A 15914-nucleotide genomic window follows, 5' to 3' on the forward strand; every position below is an offset into this window, starting at 1 on the left:
TGTTTGTGCTTCACACTGGTTAAGTTTACGTAAAACAGTGGTATGTATGACCGAGGCCAACATCGTAAATTTTAATTATCAAACCTTTCATGCAAAACATTCGACATCTATCAAAAAATGTGTCACCGCATTTGCCACCTGTGGTGCTACTTTCACTAGCAAAATCTCCTCGCTTCAAGTAACGACAACGCTTTTTGTTTTCATTGAACACCTCGCACCCAGCAGCCCACCTCCCCCGCACACACGAATAAGCCGCCGTTGGTTGTTTATGTTTGTTGTTTTTGTTCACGTCCGTTTCGTATGAAATTCTTTCCTATTGAACGGGACCGGTTGGTCCCACCGTATGGCTCCTGGCTCCCGGACAACGCATGCGCTTTCCAGCAGCTATAAAATTTTCCGCACACATTTTATGGCACCGTCTTTGTGCGCTTCGTGGCCCGGTTCCGTCGCTCAGCTGATGAAGATGTTCGTGCCGCACCAAGAAATATATATGACTCGGCACGGCTTGATCTGGTTTCAGTCTGTTGAAGTAGCTTTCCCGGTGTATTTCGCGAATCACGCGCCCCTTTGTGGAGCAAATATCAGTAGCAACATCATCATCAGCATCATCACCGGTATCAGTGTGTATAGGATTGCCGTCTGCATTCCTTTGGTTCCTGTTTGTGTGCGGTGGTGGTGAATACCTTCTGGGAAGCGCAACAAGTTGTTTTCGTTGGAATAGATAGTCAGAGGAAGAAATACCTATGATATCTCTGGGTATCTAGTGCTGGCATTTTTTATGTAGTGGTTGTTAGGTGGTGCGAAAGCTCAGTTTCCACTATCGGTGCATACCACAATGGACTTAACGCTACTGACCTGCAATAGATTGAATCGTTAGAAGAAAGCGTATACCGTGAAATTGGTTTCATTCAGGTGAATTGTAAAAGAAAATTAAAGCGCCTAATGAAGACGAAGAAAATACAAGAAGATAGTGATATATCCTGAGTTTGTAGAAACTGTGCATTGAGTTTGGTTAAACTAATCCCGCGAAAGAAGAACCTCTAATTTACCAAAAGGAAATTCAAAGCAGTTCCAATCAGTGCTCAATTTGTCGTGTGAAAAGGAAGCGGATTCCTAATCACCCCGCTCTTGATTGGATATCAACAGTTTCCAGACAACGGGACACTTCAGCAGCCGAGGTAGGTGTTAGGCGTTGATCATCTGAATAATTTACTTCCATTCCAACGCGTGCTCTCCCGCATTCGGTGGCTCATGTCGAATATCAAACGCCTACGCGCCTCCATGGAGTTACTACGGCTCGCGGATTGGTACACATTCGTGTAAAGTTGTTTACACAAGTGGGCGGCAGAATTTATCCACCCACAGCGCATCCAATCTGCTAAATGCCCCTTCATGCAAGGGTGGAAAAGTGCTGATAATGCCAGATGCGTGGATTCTCCTTTTTTGGGTGAATCTCAAGACGCCGGTATGAGTCATCTTTTTCGTGGGAATGTTGGAGGTGACATTCTCATGTAAAGCTTGCCAGTCTGGAATTCCAGTTTAATTCGAATGATAGCTGTTAATGAGGAAATAGATAATGCGCCCATCCCAGCCCCGACAGTTTGACTCATAATCAATTATTTCGAGAATTTCACAGAAGATCTTATTTTAAAATGTAAACTGGATGTTTTTTTTATAAAAACACTATCCTCGTTTATTGTTTAAATAGTGAGAAGACGATGGAATCCGGGCAAAAGTATATAACAGAAGAAGATCTAATTTAACATTCAAACTGAATAGCTAGATGGCTAAATTTGTTATTGGTTAATTGGGGATAAGAGCTAAAAGAACAGGAATAACAACTGACTTGTTCCGTAAACCGGGGTCAAATTTATCTCCGGGTTGAAATTGGAGGATAAGAACAAAGCAAGGACAAATCATCTCTTCTCTCATTTTATCATTCTTATGTTATTTATGAATAACATTAAATAAGAATATTGGCCATTAAAAATATGAAAAAGATAAAGGACAAATTTTGATATTGGTTTGTGGGGAATTAGAGCAAAAATGATTACTAACTATGTTTCAGAAAATCACTAAATAATAACTAAGTTTGTTATAATAACTCCAACTTAGGGTCCAATAATATCTAATTTTTTTTTCTAATCCTATGAATATGATGGTCTTTTTAGAAATAACTGATTTTGTGCTTATTTTGCAATATTTTCAAAATCCCTTTCATATACACGATCAAGGCATCTCCTGTTTTTTTTTCGATGCATTTTTTTACATAAACCGTTTTTTCTGAAGTTTTGAAAATGAAAATGGTTTCTGCAAAAACGAAAAACATTTTGCACAAAGAAAAAAAAAACAAGTGATACCTTGATCCTACCTCTATATATGTATATGTGTATGAAAACCGATTTTGAAAGTATGCTCCGTTATTTAATAAAAAAAATAATAATAAAAAACCAAAAAGTTAGAAAATGCATCCAGTTTTGCCATAACACCAAACACGCTGTGCGAATTTTGCAGACTATCTGGAGTTGGAAACGACGAAGCGTGAATTCCCGCACAATTTTGACTACCACTTCCTGGCTAGCGCCACTCATTATTGGTAATGAAGGCAACGAAGCCACACAAGATTACTTTGTTGCCATAATGATAGCTAATCATTTTATTTTGTATTTAAGTGTAGAATTAGCTTAAAGTTAAAATAAACAATAATACAAAAAATCTTTTTTGTAGCTTTTTGACACTGCACGGGTAAAAATCCGGAACCCAAAACATGACGAAAAATTTATAAAATCATAAAATATTTCGCTTCATGATAACATGACTACAAGTCATAGAACCATGCCGCTGAGTTATAGAAATATGCCACTGACTCATAAAACCATAGAACAGCGGCATGAAGCAATGCAAGAAAACAAATGTGTGTGAGCTTTATACTAAATGCCACCCATCGACGTCGTCGCCCAGCGTCCATCGGTGGATACGGGAATAGGTCCACGCACACTGTCAGTGGACTATGCGTCGCCGCGTTCACACCAAGTCCGTCCGTCGTTCGGTGGTAAAGTGTTACCTCGGCCGCAAAGACGACCGATCTTGTTTACGTCGTGTACGGGAGCGAGCTCCGCACCCATTTCGATTTGCTGTATTTCGTGGTACGAAAGTATTCTTTAAATAAAAAAAAATGCATAACTCTAACCTTATTATTTTTTCAACAAAAAGGGAAGCAGCAATAAAGGAAGGGCTTTTGGTTTGCATGCAGAAACCCTCCAGAAAAGATATTTTTCTTTAATACCTATGACGGCGCCTTATTCAAATAACTGATTTGAGGACCTAAATTCCTTTCGAATCATGCAACATAAATTATGCTACCGGAGTTAAGAACCGCCAAAAAGTAATTGGAACTAAAAGGTAATATAGTTTAACATTTGTAGCTAGTTTCCTTTTGATGGAAAGGGATATCAATATTTTTGCCAATGGAATCGAAATCATAAATTAAAAGTACGAGTTTTTGGAGTATATGCGGCATGACTTCATGTCTATGGATCGCCAATCCGGAGACGACGGGAAAATTTTCTCGACGTTCCGGTCGGGAAAATTTTCTCGATTCCCTGGGCATAGAGTATCATTGTGCTTGCCTCACAATATACAAATTCATGCAATGGCAGGCAAAAAATGCCCTTTATTTAATAACTGTGGAAATACTCAAAGAACACTAAGTTGAAGCGAGGCAGGCCAAGTCTCAGTGGGAACGTAGAGCCATAAAGAAGAAGAAGAACCTTTTACCGTGATTAAGTCATACCTAATATAAGATGATTTGTATTCTTATGCGACTTTACCAGATACAACGCAATAAATTCTAAGAATAACATCATATACGATGAAAACTGTCATTCCACCGAACATATATGCGATAGTAAATTAAGATAGTTTATTTATACGATGTAAAGCTTCCATCCTTATACGACTCCTGATTGTCTGTGTAGTTTTTAAATCAGTGCGGTTTAAAAAAATCATCTTGAACAATGTTTCCATTTTTGGTTAAGCATACGTTGTCAGAGTTAAGTTCGTTGCGCATTGAGTATCCTTTACTTAAGATTTTAGGCTACAAGTTTGACCAATAACTTCTTGGGTTCCAATCTATGTAACGCAATTCGATATGTCGGAAGCATCTTTCCGGATTCAACTTTTCCCCTCGCTCTAATCACCAAATCAAGTCAATTTCGTTTGTACGTTCGAATCAATCAAATCAACACTGCTATGATCCAAGGGAAATCCTCCCATCGCATTATCCACCAACAAACAGCCCACGCATGGAATACGCCAGAACTAGACACCATTCTCCTCAATTTCCTCAGTAAAACGTGCAACAGTTGTTGCCTACACCAGCAGACGAAGAAATTCCAAGATTTCCGTTCACACTTCTGCGAAGTGCCAACAACAATACGGATGACGATGGACCCGGTACCACCACCGTGTGTGTGTTGTGTAGGCATCACGTCTTTTCGAAAGTCGTTGTCGTTGTCGCCTTCCACCTCCACCGTCGCGTCGCGTCGGGCTGTGTTGTTGCATGGCAACAAAGTATTCTTTCCGTCCGAAATCGAGAACTCATGCGAAGACTGACGGCCGGCTTCCGTGGGCCGATGGAAAATTCTAGATCGACAATTGAAAAGGGACAACAATCAAATGATAAGCAATAGCTTTGCACGTCACTGTTGAGCCCTTATCGACTTTTCAAAAAGGGCAAACATCAATCTGATATGATCTGATCTGATAGTGGTTTTGGTTTGTGGGGGTGGGTAAACCCTGATGAGCATTTTAGTAAATAGACCTAAAGACCTCTTAGGCCCTCCTTAAATGTTAGCCCAGCATTGCTTTTTAAAGTGTACCAAACGGATCCGAAAAGATTGCGTTAAAGATGGATTCCTGTTTGAAGTTGATTCGTCTGTGGTTTGGCTTCTCGTTTCTCGTTACCGAAAGATTTTTCCATTCATTTGGTGTGCTGTTTCGGATAATGGGAGACCGGTTAAATTTGATGTCAGCTCGTTATCGTTGAATTTCTTTTAGAAAATGTTGGGTTATTCAAGAGTTCAATGAATTGTTAATTATGGAGACGCTTAGCAGCTCACTATTCTTTACGAATCAATTAGCTTCAATCCAATATCATGCGTCTGCTACGCATAAACCGTATTGCATGAAAATACATTCGCATTCTTGTCGGTGCAAGCCGTGTTCGATGAGTGCTCAAATACACCATCGAATTAAATTATGGATTTTTCCGAGAGCTCATAGAGCTCATTCAATAATCGCACAGCTGTCCACCACCACTGTGTTTACCTCACTGTATACGAATGCAAAAAAAAATATCAGCTTGCAAACAATGTTTTTATAGTTTGCAAACGAGAAAGTGTTCAAAGAACACTGAACCAAATCCTAGTTTTTTTTTTCAATGCCACTCTCCATTTACTTCCACACAATAAGAATCATTAATCAAAGATAGTGCGACTAAAACTTCCTCGTAGAGGATGCATCTATTTCCCAGAGCAGCGAAATATCAGTCTTTTCAATTGACTGTTGATATTACACCACCGCCATTTTTACTGCAGGCTGTTAAGTATCAAGACATCAATGATAGGTATTGATTAGATATTGACCCGCGCTTTAGATTAGCGGTTTTAGTCAGAACTCCTTTTTAATGAATAACATGCAATACTAGTAATGTTGTACTCCGTTTTAAAGTATACTTCTGGTAAGCCTTCATTTGGATTTTTGAACGAGTTTTAAAGATAACATATCAATGATATCCACACACCTTCGTAGTCAGACCAGTTCTGATGGAAAAAGAAAGCGGCGGTGACTTAAGGACAAACGTATCGGAATCCCTGTACAACAATGCACCAGAATCTCAGATGCACACAAATCCTAAGAAGTACATTTCTAACGTTAGTGTTAGTTTCATTTTGTTCTTGCTCACTTGTTATAAGCTTAAAAAAGGAAGATCCGGTGCGCTGGTGTAGTTTATTATGAGATTTGTGCGCAAAAGTCGTCCATTATGGTGGCCATCTTGGGATTCTAACGAGCTTGTATCTAACAGAGCACACGCTAACTTGTATAGCAGTCGGTATATCAAAATCAACGTTTTGCTGGCCATTGATAGTAATAGAGCGCAATTCTGATTCCCATCCGCAAGTTTGCAACAATTCTGAAAGGCAGAAATGAAAAAAAAAAGACATTGAAGGGCATCATACTTGAAATGCAACATCAGAAAGTAGGTATCAAAAAAAGATGAAAAATGTCTAGATGTATAAAAATAATGCTGTAACGATCGAATTTGAGTTTTCCTGAAATTCAACCCCAGCCAGCTTCAAGTAACATTTTAATTTAGAATGCACAATTTTGTTTTCGGATACCTGCCTTCATTTTGTACTTAATTTGAATGATCGATGTTTTTTTTCGTATACGTGTGTCTTTGAGTATTTTTACATTTCACCGATCGAGCTGGGACTGAGCGTGTGCTAATTTCTTATCTTCCGATGACACATAGTGGTATTTATGACATGTTTTGCTTGCCAGGCTGTGTTGCGCATCAGGTTGTGTGATTTCTAGTCGTTTCCGCTCCATCTCTAGACGCGATTTCCGATACGCAGTTTCGCCGAACAGAGTGCAATTAAGGTGTAGGTAATTTACGAACGCCATCGTCGCATGTTTCGCCTAAAAGTTAATTCCAGCAAGCGAGAATTGCCAATTAGTGCACTTTGGCAATCAAAAATATACTGTTCGAGGCACACGGTTTTAAACAATGACCCACACCATGTGGGTGGGTGGGTGTTACCGAAACAAACGAGTTCAAAATGATCAATCCGTCACTCAGCACACGCCAATTCGGGTGTGCAAAAATGATGTCTATACGTACGTACACGAAGTGACAATGTCCGCACAGTGACCTCGTTCCCGAATGCAAAAGCATCATCCATCCGAGCCAAATTGACTGGGCCAGTGAGACACTACTGACTAGCGGCTGGCTATAGCGGCGCGAAAGGTAATTATCGCTGACTATTTATCGGTTTTACCGCCTGACTTGAAGCGTCCGCGCTCAGTGGTCAGGATGGATCACCGCCACTCTCTGTGCTTTATGATGGTCAAACAGTGTTTAGCAAGTTGTGGGCTACTGGATGCACTCTGAGTGTTACTTTTGAAGAATTAGATTTGTTAAAAAAAATGGACGAAATGTTACAACTAACAATTTAAAATGCACACTAGGAATACCGAAAGTATTGAATGAAACTTTTTTTTTTACAATAATGAAATTATTCCCTTTTTTGTTTGTATAATAATTTTTGGCATATTCATTACATTGAGAAACACTGTGGATGCATGAAACAACTTTACAGTAACGTCTCAAATAGTGCATAATTGTTAAGTAACTATATTTTCCTAACATCTTTTTATTTATTTCTTCAACTCGCTAACATTAAAGCTGAAACATTGCTCATTCTTTTAAGAAGATTCTGCAGCATGTTATTTTTTTTTTTGCAATTCAACTTGTCAACTATTATGGAATGGAGTACCTTTACACCACCTGCACGATATACACATGCAAAATGGTTATTGGATGAGGAAGACCTCAGATGATAGCCGTGGATGTGCTCATAGAACATTAAGGTAAGAACGAGCCAAGAAGAGGAAAGGAGATCAAACTGACATCAGGTCAATGACTTTGAAAGACGTTTTCTGAACATCTCAGCGGTTTCCTTCACGATTTTCTCATGAAAGAGCCAGCATAAGCGAGTTCATGTCTTCGGTGTTGCCAAAAATCAATTTTCTGCTTGTTTATACCGATTTTCCTCGCAACTCTGACTGACGCAATCGTCAGTAGCTCCCAGCATCACCACAAACGAATGTCAACACGCAATGACAGTTTTTCCCACTGCCCGTGAAAACGCCCAGACATCCATCATTTGACTCAAACGTAACCTATCTACTAACTGAGCTCAAACCTGCTGCCCATGAATGGGACGAAGAAATTGTGCCGAGCCAAGCGAGATGAATCACTCGTTTGTACTTATTGCCTGAAACGCAAATTCTCATTCATAAAATCAAAACCTCGCGTGCTTTACGAGTCATACATATTAGGAGAATTTACACAAAACAAGAAGGCAAAACCATCGTCGTTCGTAGTTAGTGCCAAAGGTAAACAATTCGCCTCTCTGGATTGGGAGTGTGGTGAATTCTAGTTTGAGCTAAGGGAAAGAAATATACATAAACAAACCGTTTTTCAACACTGAACGGTCAGCTGCTGTGCTTTAGGCCTATAGATGTGCCATCAGGAAAAAATGTTGTTGAATTGGAATGTGCGCATGAGTTTTTCGATTATGGAAATGATACTGTGATTCAATTTCCCAAAGGGTTATTTGGGATGGCACTTTTTTATTTAAGCAAAAGGCAATACAGGCACAACTGTGATTAAAACGTAGGAAAAAGATCTTATTGATTAGTTTTAATTTGCATTGATGTTTCAACAACTATGCACATTTTAATAAGCCATGAAAAGTTTGAGATTCCGATCAAAAGTAAACTGGTAGTAATAATAAGTAAAACTAAAAATATAAAATAAAATCACGGTGTGTTTTAGAGCAACTTTAAAACAAAAAAAAATAGTAAGTCTGAAATTTTGCCCAATGATACTTAGGGCCATTCCCTTCAATTTGCTGGGTCGGTGGAAAACATCCATCGGGGGGTCTAGAACAAAATTTTTTTTGAAGGTTTTTCATGCAAAAATTGTTCAAAACGCATATTGTTAATTATTGCATCTCCTACAAATAGTCACAACTTTTTTGTCTTTGAAAATAGAACCATAAAATTTTCAGGCGTTTCGAAGTAGTATGCGTAGATGATTGTGTGAAAATTTCATTGAAATATGTTGAATGGTTTTCAAATAATAGCAAAACTATCAAACGCGTTCTAAGCTTAGTAGCAAAAGTCCAACAAAATTTCTTTATTTTTTATAATAATACATAAACAATATTTAATTCTAAGCACCTTGAGTCATTTCATTATGATGGCGATACTGTGAAATCTTGTTTTTCAAATGATGAACAGATACATAGTCAAATACATGAAAGGAAAACACACACACTGCCATTATGTAGCTTTTCACTAAAGTATTAATTATTTATTTCAAGAACGTGGTTTTGCGTATACATGTTCACAAGTACAAGTATGCCTCTATTACGAATCTTATAATAAACACAATTATCATGACTGCTGAGTATGTCGGCCTTCCCTAAAAAAATATATATATATATATATTTGAATATTATTTGGTAAGCCAAGAAAAGCACTCGAGGATTGGGAAATATCTCTGTTTTGGGGAAAAAGTACAGAAACTAAATTATTTTGAAATTAATGTTTACAAGCTCAAAATTAAATAGTATTTCACCTTAGTCAAAGAATAAAAACAAGTTAACTTTGTTAAAGACCTCATGATAACATTGAAGTTGTGGGTATGAGTCTACATTAAACCACTGTCTTGAAGAACACAATAACGAGAACTTAATTCAAAACAGAATTCAGTTGGGCAATATTCGATCAAGGGCAACTTTACGGTACTAAACATAGTTTCCGGATTATTCCACGATATTTGACATAGCTGTTGGACCTAAACTTAAGTTTGTATTTGAATTTAATAGCAATATGATACTTATTGCTTATGCCACCATTTACTAACAAATAACTGATAATAAGTACTGAAAGAATAGTTGAAAGAACGTAGTACTTATTGAAAATGTTTCTACAATAAGCATGAATATTACCCAAGTAACACAGAAAACATCTTTGAGAATAAACTTCAAAAAGGACGTTGTAGTATGGTACTATAATCGTACTTGTACACATATTATGTTGAAATCATGTTATAACTGTGTTTGGCAATAACAAGTCACTGAAAAATGTCATCATCCTCACTACAAGTTGAAATAACGTAAATTTAACGTTGGTTACACAAGATATTTGTGTCATCGTTTTGCTTCGATTGAAGAAGATATGTATAACATCAGTAGCACATAGTTATAACCTTTGAGCTCAAACATGTTATTAAAACGTTGTTTTCACGTACTAAATACGTTAACGTACAACATTATCAGTTTGATAGCTCTTCTCACGACTTGATCACTATTTAAGAAACATCTCTTTCACTTAAAAATTCAAGGCAATCCAAATACGATAGCAACTTTAATTTTATGCTTTGCGGTTTGATCCCGCTAGAAGTATGCTAAACGGGGTTACAAATGGGTATGTTAATAGCCTCTAGAAAACTTGGCGCAGACCACATTAACCATGGCTCGAAAGATGGGCGCCACCATTCAAAGTTATTTGCATGGCAGGCCTCCCGTCACCTAAAAATCACTGGGGGTACTTACGTGGCGGCTAAATCTCACTTACCAGCACAGTTTTTACACTATTTTTGATCCCGCGAAACATACTAAAACAATTAATTGGTATTCATTCTAGGAAACGCACTCAAACTTTGTTATTGTTATACCTATGTTCAAAACAGGTCATCCAAAACCAAACATGACAACGTCGTATGCTATTAAGAAGTAGATGTTCAAAATACGTTGCAATGATGTTTTTTCAATGTATTTCATTCGATTCTAGTGGTATTCGACAAACATGTTATTGAGATGTATAATAGTCATAATTTGAACGTATTTCTAGAACTTTGAGTTTTTCCGTATATCAGGCCAGACCAATTACAGTGCCTGCTCAAAAGTTTCACACTACCATTTTTATATATAGCCGTTTGTTAATCTACTGATATTTCTGCAAATAATTATCAATCTGGAACATTTTAAATATGTAATGAATAATATAATTTCCTGATTGATAACGAAGACAAATTCTACAGTCTAAAAGAACATCATTAATACATCATAATTGAAATAACATCCCAAAACATTCTGACGGTACTTTGACAAGAAGCCACCATGTTGCATGTCTGAAAATTTGTTTGAGAATTTCTTACAAACCACAGAGATGTCAAAAAACTTCCTTCTTATTTCAAATCCGATGGAAAGCGAATGAATTTATGACGAGAAAAAGTGCTTATTTCACCATAAATTTTGAACGGCACATGAAATTAAGTCATAGTGCCCAAACATCGAGATGGTAAATTACAAACGAAATGTAAGACCCGATAATTATTTTGAGCCATCACTAAAAACTGCATTTATAATCGATGCCATATTTATTTGCTGTGTGCTAATAAATATTAATTTCGTGCCAGCAATAAGTAAGTTGTTATGATGTTGCTGAGAACATATTCGATACATAATTTTATGTTATAATAATGTATTGAAAAACATCTTCAGTAACATCAAAGATGTTTTATAAGCCGCCATTTTTTGCGCTTTTTCGGTTATATAAGTGTATGAAAATACGTTTCCCATATTTGAAACAAAACATGGACGTTGGTATGAAACATGTATTATATACAGAATTATAACAAATTGTGTTACTTGGGTAGGTTGTTCAGCATAAAGCCAAGGAAAAACAATTGGATTACAATGATTTAGATAGTCTAATTGATTTGCATATGATGTCTCAAAAAATATTTTCTGTGTAATTTGAAACCTCCAAGCATGAGGAAGAGTGATTGATCATTGTTAGGGCGTCGTTTACTAGTAGAATATTACAACATAAAACTATATCTTTCGAAAAAAAATAACAAACAGTTTTTTTTGTAATCCAAATTAATGCGCCACGCTCCTCTAAAGCCTTTCGCTTGCAATTTGATACTTAGATAATACTGTAATCATTAAAAAAAATATAAAAAAATGAACATGTATACGCAAAACCACGTTCTTGAAATAAATAATTAATACTTTAGTGAAAAGCTAAATAATTGCAGTGTGTGTATTTTCCTTTCATGTATTTGACTATGTATCTGTTCATCATTTGAAAAACAAGTTTTCACAGTACCGCCATCATAATGAAATGAATCAAGGTGCTTAGAATTAAATATTTTTCATGTATTATTATATAAAAAATATAGATATTTTATTGGCCTTTGGCTACTAAGCTTAGTATTTTAGAATGCGTTTGATAGTTTTGCTATTATTTGAAAACCATTCAACATATTTCAATGAAATTTTAACTCTGTCATCTACGCATACTACTTCGAAACGCCTGAAAATTTTATGGTTCTATCTTCAAAGACAGAAAAGTTGTGACTATTTGTAGGAAATGCAATAATTAACAATACGCGCTTTTAACAGTTTGTGCATGAAAACCTTCAAAAAAAAAATTGTGTTCTAGACCCCCCGATGGATGTTTTCCACCGACCCAGCAAATTGAAGGGAATGGCCTAAAGTATCATTGGGCAAAATTTCAGTCTTACTTATTTTTTATTAAAAAGTTGTTCTACACAACACACCGTGAAAATGTATGCAGTATAGTTAGCACAACCCCAGCTCTTACAATAACACAAGTTTACAAAATAAAACGAAAGTCGTGAACTTCTGTCAACGACCAAAATTTTTGAAGCACAATTTAGTGCTGATTTCGAAACCGACCTTCAAAAAAATTAAAGTAGAACAGTTTTTGAGATTTAGCTCAATATCGAGTTTTGCAACTTTTCAAAATATATAATTTACTAAAATTCAAATATATTGCGTTTTGTTCAACCAATTTTAAATCTTTTTCCATAAATTAAAAGCTGAATTCAATACCATTCGGTCATCTGAATACAGGTTTTGCGTCAGATTGATGAAATTCAAGATAGTGGCGAATTTTAGGGACGATCTTCTTAAATTTTAGCAAAATTCCCTAATTTTTTTGAAGAAATGTATTTTTTTTTCAATAAGAAAAAACCAACTTAAAAATTCTTTCTCTACGTTTATTTGACATATTATATGTGGGCGAGTTACAGTAAAAAATTCAGCTCAATCGGAGCATTGATTACGGAGAATGAGGTGTGTGAAGTGAGCGACGTTGCTTAAAAATAGAACAAAAATCGATTTCAAATCATCAACCTTGTATGGAAAGTCGAAAAATTTTCCGCTCTACTGTAATTTTTTTCCTTCGCGTTTTCGAACTCAGGGCATGATTCTACACCAAAAATGATCATCAGCTTACCGAGTTCAAAAATGCTGTAAACTAGTGTAATAAATGAAAATCATATTTTCGATAAACACCGTGGTGAAATAATCGAAATTCCCTGATCTTAAAAGGCTTGCTTTATTCTCAAACAGTATTCTTCAGTTCTTCAGTCCTCGTAAATACCAAAAGCCGTGTTCTCATTTTGATTCATTTTTCACGCCACCTTCGGATTCTCTCCTACCATCACCGGAATGCAATTTTCCCATCACACACACCAACGCATCGGTGGTGCATCTCTCTACCTACATCCATCCCAATTCGCCGCTATGTTAAATTCTTCATTTGCATACCTTCAATTCCCGCTTGGCTCGCCATCGCATCGGAACGGAATGGAATGCAGCGGAGAGTTTCACGCAGCACCGCATCACGTCTCGTTTAAAGCCAAAATTAAACCCTAGCCAGCCGCATAATCCTATTAAGTCTGAGTCAGAGTCAGAGAAGAAAATTGCTCCCAAAATTGGCCTACGCGAAAGTCCAAAGACACGCATGTCGATGTCGATCGTACACGTGCATTTCCCAGCACGGCCTCGGAAATTCCTCCGCCGCGGCATGAGCCATCATGGCGGTGCACGAGCTTACAACAATTCACAGAAGGTCGGTAACCTCGTTGGAGGAGATTATGGCGAGCGGTATCACCAACTATCTTTAGTATCAATAGTAGTGCGTGGGAGTTCAAGGTAAAATGCAACACCCGAGATAATAAGGTTTGGAATAGTTTTATAATTGTTCCAGTTGGATGAGAGGTCCATTGTTGCTGAACGAATGTTGTTTTTAGGCATTATTAATGCTTTGTATCGTTTTTCGAATCCTAATTATAGAACCAACCATACTGACTCCATAATCTCCTCAAAATCCATTTAGGTAGAATCCTTTTAAATAAAATCAATTTAGGTTTCTCAAATAAGGCAACATTATCTCAATGGAATTTCGTGGTATTCAGAATTTGTAAGAGGGGTCTTAAGGTGAAGTTTTTGATGGGTTTACGGGGAATTGGGAGAAGGAGGAGTTGAAGGACGTTCATAGTGTGTTCAAGTTGTAGCAGGAGAGTGTCTAAGGGTGTCCAGGAATTCCCTGAAGTATGGGTTATTGGATCTGCAAGCATAACAAGAGATCATTTGCAGTACTATGGATAAAGTTAATACAGCATCATGCAACTATATTCGGTCAAGCAGTGAGTGCAATGTTTGTTTATGGTTTTCAAGAACTTACTTGAGTGTAGGTCATCGAATCTACAAGAGTATTACGAATAAAATGTGTATTCACCCTCTGATATCAACTGAAACACCTTGTAACGCTTTGAAACACTTGAAACCCCCACAGCCTTCTATAAGCTCTACTATAGTCCCCTTGATACCCCCTAAAACCTCTCTAAACGTCTTGAAACACCTTGAAACCCTTCAGAAACCCCCCATGAGACTCGCGCAGACTTTCTTCAAACTCGGCTGAAGCCCCCAAAGAATCTCCTCAAACGATCCCAAACGTCTTGAATCACCATGAGACTCCTCAGAAATACACCCTCTTGCCACAGACTTCCCTTAAACTTTACTGAAGTACCATAAACCCTCTGGAACCTGTCGGAATGCTTTGAAACTCCTCAGTTAACCATGTGAGACCCCCGTAGACTTACACTAAACTCGACTGAAGCCCTCTAAAACGCCATGAAGCCTCTCGAAACACATTGAAACCTTTCAGAAAATCCCCCTGAGATGCCTGTAAACTTCGCTTAAAATCTACGGGAGCTACTCAAAACCCCCATCTCAGAAAACCCCTGAAACCACCGTAGATTTCCCTTTAAACTATACTGAAACCAAGCCTCCTAATACCCCATGAGACCCAATGAATCCCTCGAAACGCGTTGAAACGCCTTGAAACTCCATAGAAATCCCCCCGAGTCCCCTGTAAACGTCCTTTATACGCTACTGAAGCCCGCTGAAGCATCCCGAAACCACTAGACATCACTTGAAACCTCTCATACCAGCTCCCTCTGAGCAAAAAATCCCCTCAGAAAATCCCCTTGAGACCCCTATAAATTCCCCTCAAACTCTGATGAAGCCACCTGAAACTCTCTGAAACCTATAGACACTTACCTTGAACTCTACTGAAGTCCACTGCTTGAAATTCACTGAAACACCATGGATCCCCTTTTCAACCTCCCGGAAACTCCCCTGAGAAACGTCTTAAAAACGCCTTAAAATCCTTCTGAAATCCCCCCTAAACCCACTTGAAGCCTCACTGAAAGCTTTTGAAATACTCCGAGACCTACGAAAACGCCTTGATAGTCCTCTGAAATCCCTTCGCCACCCCTCTACAGTAATGGAGACAATCACTTTCAAAAAGTTACATTCAATTCTGTCAACGCACGATATTTACAGGGGATACTCAAAATAACTGGGACAGGTAAAATTTTCACTTTTCAAAAAATGTTCAACTCGCTGTACCTTTTCGAAAAGGGCATCAAATATTCTCAAATTTTTACTGTAATTTCATCAACTAGTTGTGCATCAGTGGTCGAAATTTGGAAAAGATCGGGATATTCTACACGAAGTTATAAAGGTTCTAGAAAAAGGTATAATTATCCGATAGCTAACTTTGAGTTGTTATATCTCCAGATTCAATGAACCAAATGCAATGAAATTTTGATCATTTATGACTTATATAATGAGCTATTAAAAACTTTTCACAAAACTTAAAATTCTTTACACGAAAGAAAATTATAACGATTAGATAATTTTTCAAATATAACACCAATTTATCCAAAACTTCAT

The 15914-nt window shown here is 37.4% G+C and overlaps 1 protein-coding gene across 1 annotated transcript in view; it reads left to right on the forward strand.

The window, feature by feature from the left end:
• The first annotated feature begins 478 nt into the window (after positions 1 to 478).
• LOC115262469 (ras-related and estrogen-regulated growth inhibitor-like protein) overlaps positions 479 to 15914 on the forward strand; it is a 75882-nt gene continuing 60446 nt past the window's right edge. The window contains exon 1 of the mRNA XM_029864880.2: positions 479 to 1178. The gene's annotated coding sequence lies outside the window, so the exon portion shown is untranslated. The remainder of the gene's footprint in view (positions 1179 to 15914) is intronic.

This window comes from Aedes albopictus, chromosome 2, assembly GCF_035046485.1.
Source record: "Aedes albopictus strain Foshan chromosome 2, AalbF5, whole genome shotgun sequence".
Taxonomy (NCBI): Eukaryota; Metazoa; Arthropoda; class Insecta; order Diptera; family Culicidae; genus Aedes; species Aedes albopictus.